This window comes from Pyrus communis, chromosome 15, assembly GCF_041283825.1.
Source record: "Pyrus communis isolate YQ-2024b chromosome 15, ASM4128382v1, whole genome shotgun sequence".
In the NCBI taxonomy this organism is placed as follows: Eukaryota; Viridiplantae; Streptophyta; class Magnoliopsida; order Rosales; family Rosaceae; genus Pyrus; species Pyrus communis.
Genome location: NC_142579.1, coordinates 18,564,860 through 18,574,476, shown reverse-complemented (window position 1 = coordinate 18,574,476; position 9,617 = coordinate 18,564,860).

Sequence of the window (9,617 nt, the reverse complement as noted above, 5' to 3'; positions counted from 1 at the left end):
TTTAATATTAAATTTGTTATTTATAAAAATTGAACTTAAAATCTTCAACTTACAAAATATCTTTACACCCTCGTGCTTTGTTGCTGTCTATATTTAGAGGCTTTTTTTTTTCATTTTTTTTTCTGAAAAAAAAAGAAACTGAGCTTTTCAGTGTTGCATAAAACAGAACACAAAGAGCTTGTAGGAGCAAGAGAGGTCTTTGTAAACAAATTTTAAGAATGAAGAAAAAAAGTGCCTGACCATTTTATCAATTATTATTTTTTAAATTACTTTCAAAGAAAAGAGATAACTAAGTGATTTCTTCTTCATCATTGTATGAAAACCTTATTGCTCCCTCCATCTTCATCTCGAATAACAGCCCTAACACTACAATTCAAACCTTCTCCATCAAATTTTAAGAATAAAGAAAAAAAAGTGCCTGACCATTTTATCAATTATTATTTTTTAAATTACTTTCAAAGAAAAGAGATAACTAAGTGGTTTCTTCTTCATCAATGTATGAAAACGTTATTGCTCCCTCCATCTTCATTTCGAATAACAGCCCTAACACTACTATTCAAACCTTCTCCATCACCGTAGATTTTATTTTTTTTCTTCTTTCGAAAAATTCTTTGGTGTGCGTCCACAGACTATAAAACAAGTGATCGTGGCATGGTTTGTATGGACCCAGACAGAGGTGACACTTCCTTTTGTCTCGGACCCATTTCTTTGTCCATTTGTCATGTACCCTAAAACACAAGTGGTATTTTAGGAGCATGATGGTGCCAAACACACAGCCAATATTTGTATAGAGATATAGCAAACAAGAAAGAAAATTGCGAGAGCAGAATACCCCTCCCCTCCCCTATACTGTTTATCATTTGGTTCTAGTTATAGTCTTGTTAATGATTTTTCCCAATCACATAAAATTTCATTAGAAGCCTCATTTCCAAGGGGTGGGGATTTCGGTACTTCCAGTTTAGTTTCTAACATTCAAATTAAATATTTTGATACTGATATAAGCTAAAATGGTAGTGTCAAAATTGGTACTTGGCCTCCACATATTATTAACGTATAATCACCATACAAACATCATGACTAGAACCTTTCATTTCTTTACCATCATTTAAAGATAATCTTTGCAAAAAAAAAAATAATAATAATAATAAATAAAACAAAACAGAAAAAACAAAAAACATTCCATTTGAATATCATTTATTCATCCATGTATGCCAAACAATCCACGATTTTGGTAACAAGTAGCATCATCATGATGAACTGTCTATTTGTTTGATGCATATGGATGACTAAATGATCTCCAAAATTAAATGATTTTTAGTAGAAATGATCCTTAGATGATGTTAATGTAAATGAACGATTCTGATTATGATGTTTGTATGGTGAATACACATTGAGAATAAATGGAAACAAATATTATTCTTGTTGTGGCTTATTTTATCTAAAGAGGGAGAAATAGAGAGAGTGGGAAAATTATTGAATGCTTAGGGATTGTGTGATTCTCCCTAAACCAATGCCTTTATGTATAGTAAACCTAGAGGAGAGGATTAACTTATCCTCCAAGTAAGAACAATCCTCTAGGGAAAGATTCACTAGAATAATAGATAATCTAGAATCCAAATCTTTCTAGGATTTACACAATCAAATATTAAATAATATTCATAACGTGCTCCCATTGAGTGTGTAAATACTCAAGTAGATGCAACACTAGGTTCAACAAAGTTGAGGAAGTTAACTCGACGGGACTAATTTGGAACACGCTATAGTCTCGAATAAAGGAACTTGTATATGGAAATAAGTCTCACACAACCCAAATATGGTAACACCCAATATGGGACAAAAATCCATAGTCTAAGGGAAAACGATGAGTTGGATGGAAAGCCAAATTAAATGCCTATTGATCATACACAAGCGTATGACCAGTCCAAAAACCTAGTTATGTAACAAAAACCCAAAGGGAAAAATACTCCTAATTGTAGGGAAAATAGTACATTAAGGCTCAATAATGACTTGGTGAAAAGGTCGGCCAAGTTGTCCTAGGAATAGATTTTCTTAACATCAATGTTCTGATGTTTGTTGCTGATGAGGAAAAAAAAAAGCTTTGGTGCATTATGCTTAGTGTCGTCTCCCTTGATGTATCCTTTCTTGAGCTACTTGATACATGTTATGTTATCTTCATAAACCATTGTAAGGACATCAATGATGAAAGGAAGTCCGCAGGTGCTTAGAATATGTTCCATAACTATTCTCAACCAAAAGTACACCTGAGTGGCTTCATGTAGGGAAAGTATCTTAGCATGGTTGGAAAAAGTTGCAACTAAGGTTTGTTTGCTTGACCTCCAAGATATTGCAGTGTCTTCAACAGTTAAGATGTAACTCATTTGAGAATGTGCCTTGTACATGTTAAACAAATACCCTGCACCAGCATAACCAACAAAGCGAGAATCAATTAGAGAACCGAGGGGATGGCGGCTCCACTCAAGGATTCGTAGGGATATAACAAACCCAAATCCGTCGTACCTTTGAGGTAGCGAAAAATATCTTTAACAACTATCCAGTGTCTGTGTGTAGGTTCATTATTGTATCTCGCTAAAAGATCACAACGAAAAAAATGTTCGGTCTAATGCACTGAGCTAAGTACAATAATACACTAACTGCACTAAGAAACTTCGAGTTCCAAGACCACTTCCTCATCGTCCTTAGGATGGAAAGGATTTCATTGCATTTAGCATTTAGAAGACCATAGAAGTACACGAAAGGTTCTCTTTATCTTTATTAAAATGACGCAATACCTTATAGATGTAGTTCGACTGATGGATAAGTATACGATTCAAACAATCCTCGATCTCTAGGCCGAGTTAGTATCAATTTTTCCCTAGATCCTTCATCTTAAATTTCAACTTCAGGGGCACAATGGTTTTCTCCAGTTCTTTTTGGAGTCTAGATAAGGTTCATGTCATCAACATAAATTGCAACAATAAATCTGGAATGTCATTCCTCAATGAACACGCAAGGGGATAGTTCATTGTTCATATATTCCTAACTAGTCAAATGTTCACCCAAACGATTATATCAGATGCACCCAGATTACTTCGATCCATGGAGTGAATGACTCAATCTAATCGAGAGGTTGCTCTGTGGTTTAGAACTATTTGATCCAATCAATGGAAGTCTTTTTAGGACTTTTATGTAGATTTCCGTATCCAAATCCCTATAAAGATGCGTAGTTACCACATCCATGAACTACATATAGAGTTTTTTTTTTTTTTTTTGAAAATACCAAACTAATAAGGTAGCGAAACATTATCACATCCATGATAGGCGGATAAGTTTTGTCATAGTCAATTCCATGGCGCTAAGAAAACCTTGAGCAACAAGGTGAGTCTTTTATCACACAATTTTGTTCTTCTCATTATGCTTTCTTACGAAAACCCACTTGTAACCAACGGCTTCACATATGGCGGTGTAGGGACAACAAGCCCAACACCTTGCATTTTGTAGGTGAATTAAGTTCGATTTCTTGTTTCTAGTTTGACCAATCTATTTGACGTCGACATTCATCAACAAAACAAGCTTCAATGTTACCACTTTGCATGATTTCAATAGTTACTGCATATGCGAATGCATCACCGATTATCATCTCATTCCTTACCCAAATATCATCCAAGCTAGTAAAATGGACCAAAATCTCTCGCTTTTCGAGAGGTGGATTCGTTTCTTCGAAGACGTTTCCATAATCTACAATATCTCCATACATCAAAAAGGATGAGTAGGCAATGGTCGGATTCACACTGGTTTCACTAGTATGTGTTGTGGATTTCCTCTTTCGAGGTTGTGAATCCTTCGAACCAATTGGTTTACCACGTTTTTGGGTGGAAGCAGATGATTCGCTAGCCTAAGATGTTGGGCACATCAACGAGGTGGGGCAATCTGCTCAACACATTCGTGGCATCCCATCCTTCTAGGATGCGGGTTCGATGTTCATATAGTACGTCGATCTTTACAGGCATGTTTGCAGCTTGTTTATGTGATCTCGTCACTTTCACTAGATTGGTAAATGCATCCAGCATGCTTTGAGCAATGCTTTAGAGCTTTAAGATTTTTCGCACTCCAGTTTTAGATTGTACGGTGTGGGGATCCAAATGAGACGTAATGGGAATTTGTCACGATAATTCGCGTCGTTCTTCTGGAACTCTGAAGTTCTTATCTCCCCCTAATAACAAGAAGATTGTCTCATAAAAGAGACAATCTACGAAACGAGCGGTAAAGATATCGCTTCTCAAGGTTCTTAATAACAAATGATTGAAGGAGAATCATATCCGACATGGATTCCCATCCTTCTCTGAGGACCCATTTTCGTACATAAGGGCTTCATATTCAGCACATAGACTGCATAACCAAAAATACGCAGATGCGAGATGTTGGGCTTGTATCCAGTTACCAATCAATCGTAGAATAAAGTTGGGCTATGATGGGCCTTAGGTGGACCAACATCATTGCATGAAGTATTGCATGGCCCTAGGCATAAATTAGGAGTTTCTCATATGATCAAAGTCCAACAATCAATTGAAGGCTCTTAATAACGTTTCTGCTAAGCCGTCTCAGGTATGAACAAAGGGTACAAAATGTTTAATTTTAACCCCAACCGACATGCAATAGGCCCCCTGAATCCTAAATGGTATCCATTTGAAGAAAGGTTGGAGAATCTATTAGGATCTTGTTTTGGAATGGTCACGTAATGAACTTACCTAATGGCCAGGTTTGACATAAGAAATCTTGGGGGATGTCGCCTAAGAGGGGAAGCCCATGTGTAACTTTGAGGATACGACACATCACACCACATCCAGGATGTTCCAATTGATCATGCCTAAGAAAAGTTTATATTGCAAGCCTCGAGATAAGGCCAACCACATAATGGCTCTCTATAGAACTAATGGTTGTAGTGTACAATCCATTCAAGAGATGTTCTATCTTCTCTAGAATACGTTTCAGGCCATATTCATATGAAGTAATGCAAAGAAACTCAACTCTATTTTCTCAGAGGTTTCACCATGATATTCGTTAGCTCGAATGTCTTTAGAGCTCAACAACGTTTTTCCGAAACGTGGAGAATAATGAGGCTCTTTAATGGTCAAGATAGTACAATTGGACATTATTCGGGAAGTACTGTACCCCTAATCAGGTTAGAAGAGCCTGAAAAAGTTGTCAGAAGTCATATTTTAGGTATGAAGTTAGTAAAATATATGCGGTCATGTAGGATTGTATGCGTGGTTGCACTTTTTGCCAGAATACTAACTTCCTCACTAGTCGTACCTAGAAATAAATTAATTGAATTAGTGACAAGTATAATGAAATTGAAAATTTTGTGCATTCAATTAATCATTCGAGAATTAAATGTTATTGAATCAAATGTATAATATTACATAATAAAATTAAGAGTTACATACAGATAACCGTTCAACTTTTGATTGGGATCAATTTAAAATCACTTACAAATTAAGTGGTTATCGGTACTTAACCCTAAAATAAACCTGTATATGTTGCAAGTTCACTTTGGTTGATGCCGGCCGATTGAATGATTAAAGGGAGGACAAGGTCTATAAATTAAGGATCACACGTATTGCCTTAACAAAACCCTAAAAAGAATTTGGGCATTGTGTCATTTTGTGGAAACATACACATGGAAAGCGAAAGGCAAAGGACATGAGTGGAGAAACCAGGCTAGAAAGTGGAACAACCCCATTTATTTTGCACCCATGGAGTACCACCCTTTTGCTTCAAAGTCCCTCTCATGTGATTTAATACAAGCCAGGGAATAAAATCTAGTGCTCTCGCTTGGCGTGTGGGTATTTTTTAGAAGTACCCCCAATATTAGAGAAAAGGGTCACAACGATTCTTTTATAAATTAGTAGTTGAACAGTTGTAACCTGGAGTTGTATACACCGCAATATTCAATTCTCCAATGATTGCATCATTGACGGGGCAATGCTTATTATTGTAATCTATATATATAAAGGGAGAAGGCCAAAAAGGTGAAACATTCAAAATACCAAAAATTGTCCTTCAACATTTCTTAAAATTACAATTGAACCATAAGAATTTAAAGTAATTCACCACATTTTAATTTTGAATGAATTTTAAATTAAAAACTTTAATTAAAAAAAAAACTCCCATGTTAGTGGGCGGTTTCATGGTTTTGCTTCATTTTTTTTATGAATAATTTTTTAATAAAAATATAAAATAGTTATTTAAAAAAAAAATTAAAAGACATAATATAATATAAAAAGGCCAATTGCCACACGCGTATGCGTGTGGCAAGAGGCTAGTTATATATAATGTGGTAGTACGGAATTGTATTTGAATTTCTTTGAACCAGAAAATAAAAGTTCATGAAGACATAAGGGGCAGTCCAATTATATGGAGATAATTTTCCACACTATGTATGGTTTGCTTTCATGCTGCTCCACCAAAGATAAAAAAGAGCACAGTTTTTTTGCTTGGCACCCAAAGAAACACATGTTCATTGGAAATTATTTAAATTTTTTAAACGTAAAATTCAATTTTTGGGCCAAATATCGTGCCCTTATGTTTTAAGGCATCATGATATGTTTTTATGAAGAAAAACAAAAACAAAAAAAAAATACACTATGTTATATTAACATGAGATTTGTCACATCCCGGCTCAGGTCCCCACCACATCATGGGCTCGACTCCACCGTAGCATGATATTGTCTGCTTTAGGCCCCGACCACGGCTTCACGGTTTTGTTTTTGGGAATTCACACAAGAATTTCCCAGTGCGTCACCCATCCTAGGATTGCTCTCGCGCGAACTTGCTTAACTTCGGAGTTCCTACGGAACCCGAAGCCAGTGAGCTCCCAAAAGGCCTTGTGCTAGGTAGAGATGAGAATATACATATAAGGCTTAAAGGATCAAAACATAAAGTGGGTGCAAAACATTAAATATTGACGGACACTGACTCAAAAACGTAAAACAAACGTTAAAAACACTAAACTAGACTCAAAGAATGCAAAACTAAACAATAAAACACTAAAACAAATCAAAAGACTCAAATAATGCAAAACACTTATAAACACAAATTAAGACACTTTCTAACTAAATTAGACACTAAAGTAAAGGGGGATTGAGGTTTTGACGAAATTAAACTAAATGTACAGATTGTAATTTAAAGGCAGAATGTAAATATGAATGTGATGAAAATATGGATGAATGCTAGCTAGACGGTTCTTCTCCACACATGTCACACTTGCATACAATTTGATTTTCAGTTGGTCTTTCGATAAATTCTGAAACTCAACACCCCGGGTTAATTAGGTCCGCTTAAATTAACCGTCAAGTTTTCCTTAAGTTAATGAATTGGATGGGTTAGCGCAACGCAATTCAAAACATTCTCCAAAAGTCCTTTACGTGAAAAGCACAATAAAGATACAATCAAAGATCATTAAGCATCATGAAAACTATAAGTGTTGACGAGACATTCGTTACTATGATGAGCATGAAACTAGTGCCAAGAATTCATTTAACGCGATTGTTTATAAGCAACCTCCACTACTTGTGAAAATAAGTTCATAACTATTAGGTGAAATTCACTTATATTCTAGCGTCATATTCATGCATGAAAATTAAGCGTGCACTCTCAATCAACATACATAAATAAGTTATCGATCAAGCAGTTAAACAAATTGAATTCACCATTCATGAAATTCCAACCAAAAGTAATCAATTCATATTGCAAGCATAAACATGGTTTCGAATCACCCCCTAGCTAAATAGGGGTTTAGCCTCTCATGTTCACAAAAAGAGCAATACAATTGAATTTAAACATAAAGCACAAAGGATTGATTACACCTAGAACGCACAACGAATCTACTTGAATTTCTGCGCGTCGAAGCTCCTCTTTCCTCTTCTCCTTGCTGCGGCAGAGAGTGTTTAGGGAATTTCTGGATAGTTTTCTGGGTTAGGGATGGATTTAGGGAGGTTGGGTGGTGCGGCAAGAAGGGTGGATGGTATGTGGATGTGTGGATGGTGGTAGGAAAGGTTATGGTGGCTGCGGCAATGGTTTTGGGTGGTGGTGGCTGCACGCTTTTTTGCGTGATGGTGGATGCGGCACAAGGGAGAGAATGGGAGCGTATTAGGGTTGGTGGCTGAATAAGAATGAATGATAATGGGGGTCACGGCTTATAAAAATAATGGGAGATGTTGCTGCGGCAAGATTTGTTTTTGGGAGTGAATGGCTGAATTTTATCTAGGGTGAAAAATTAGGTGCGGCTTAGATTTGAATAATAGGAATATGGTGGCTGAATGATTTAAAAATATGAATGCATGCAATGAATTAGGTCGGCTAGGGTTTAGGGTTAGGGTTTTGTGCATAAAAGGGGACAAAATTGCCCTCCCTTGCACAGCAAGGGAAGGGGGGAAGATACAAGGGCACGGCAATGGTTTAAAGTGACCTAGGGCCTTTGTTTTGTGTCCTAAAGTGCCTACAAGGCCTTCAAAGTGGCTAGAAAATACGGACGTTTAAGTTTAGAAAAGGTTACCAAAACGGGAAACCTAGGGTTAACTTTCCTACTTCAAGTAGGAATCCTTGTTTGAGTAGGATTCCTCGTTTTGGTAAGAATTCATCGTTGGAGTAAGAATTCGTCGTTTCTTCAAATCTTCAACTCATTCATTCCTCTTTCGCTCCAAAAGACTCCAATTTGCATCTTCTTGCACACTTTGGCCTTATAATCTGAAAATACACAAAAGTAGCCTTAAACACTAAAATAGCTAAGTAAACACAACATAAATGCACGAGAACAAGCTAATTAAGTCGCATGAATATGCTCCTATCAATTTGTCACATCCTGGCTCAGGTCCCCACCACATCCTGGGCTCGACTCCACCGTAGCATGATATTGTCTGCTTTAGGCCCCGACCACGCCTTCACGGTTTTGTTTTTGGGAATTCACACGAGAACTTCCCAGTGGGTCACCCATCCTAGGATTGCTCTCGCGCGAACTTGCTTAACTTCGGAGTTCCTACGGAACCCGAAGCCAGTGAGCTCCCAAAATGCCTTGTGCTAGGTAGAGATGAGAATATACATATAAGGCTTAAAGGATCAAAACATAAAGTGGGTGCAAAACATTAAATATTGACGGACATCGTGGCACTTTTGCATTAGTGGTCCTCATGGTGAAAGGTAATCGGAAGATAGTTCATGTGGTAAAAACAAATTAGGATTCAAATCCTTGTGGTGAAAACCGTTAACAAATTTAACACCAACTTAGATTAATGGTTCCTGTCGTGATGGGATAACTTAACTTTAGACTAAGTTGATAGGTGAAATAATTGTTTTATGCATAATGCTTGTTTTCCTTTTATGGGGGACTTACTTGTCTCCAAGGTTTTACAAGACCCTAGGAGCTAGTCGGGCAGTAAGCTAGGGTCTAATGCTTAGGCGGACTAGGCAGATTTAAATAAATTTATTATATATTATATAAATATTGTTTGCTTATAAGTAAAAAATATAAATTTCATTGGGATACATAAATTACAAAATAAAATGACAAATAGATTATAAAGTATCAGAACATAACAAAAATATGGGAAACAAAGCATATA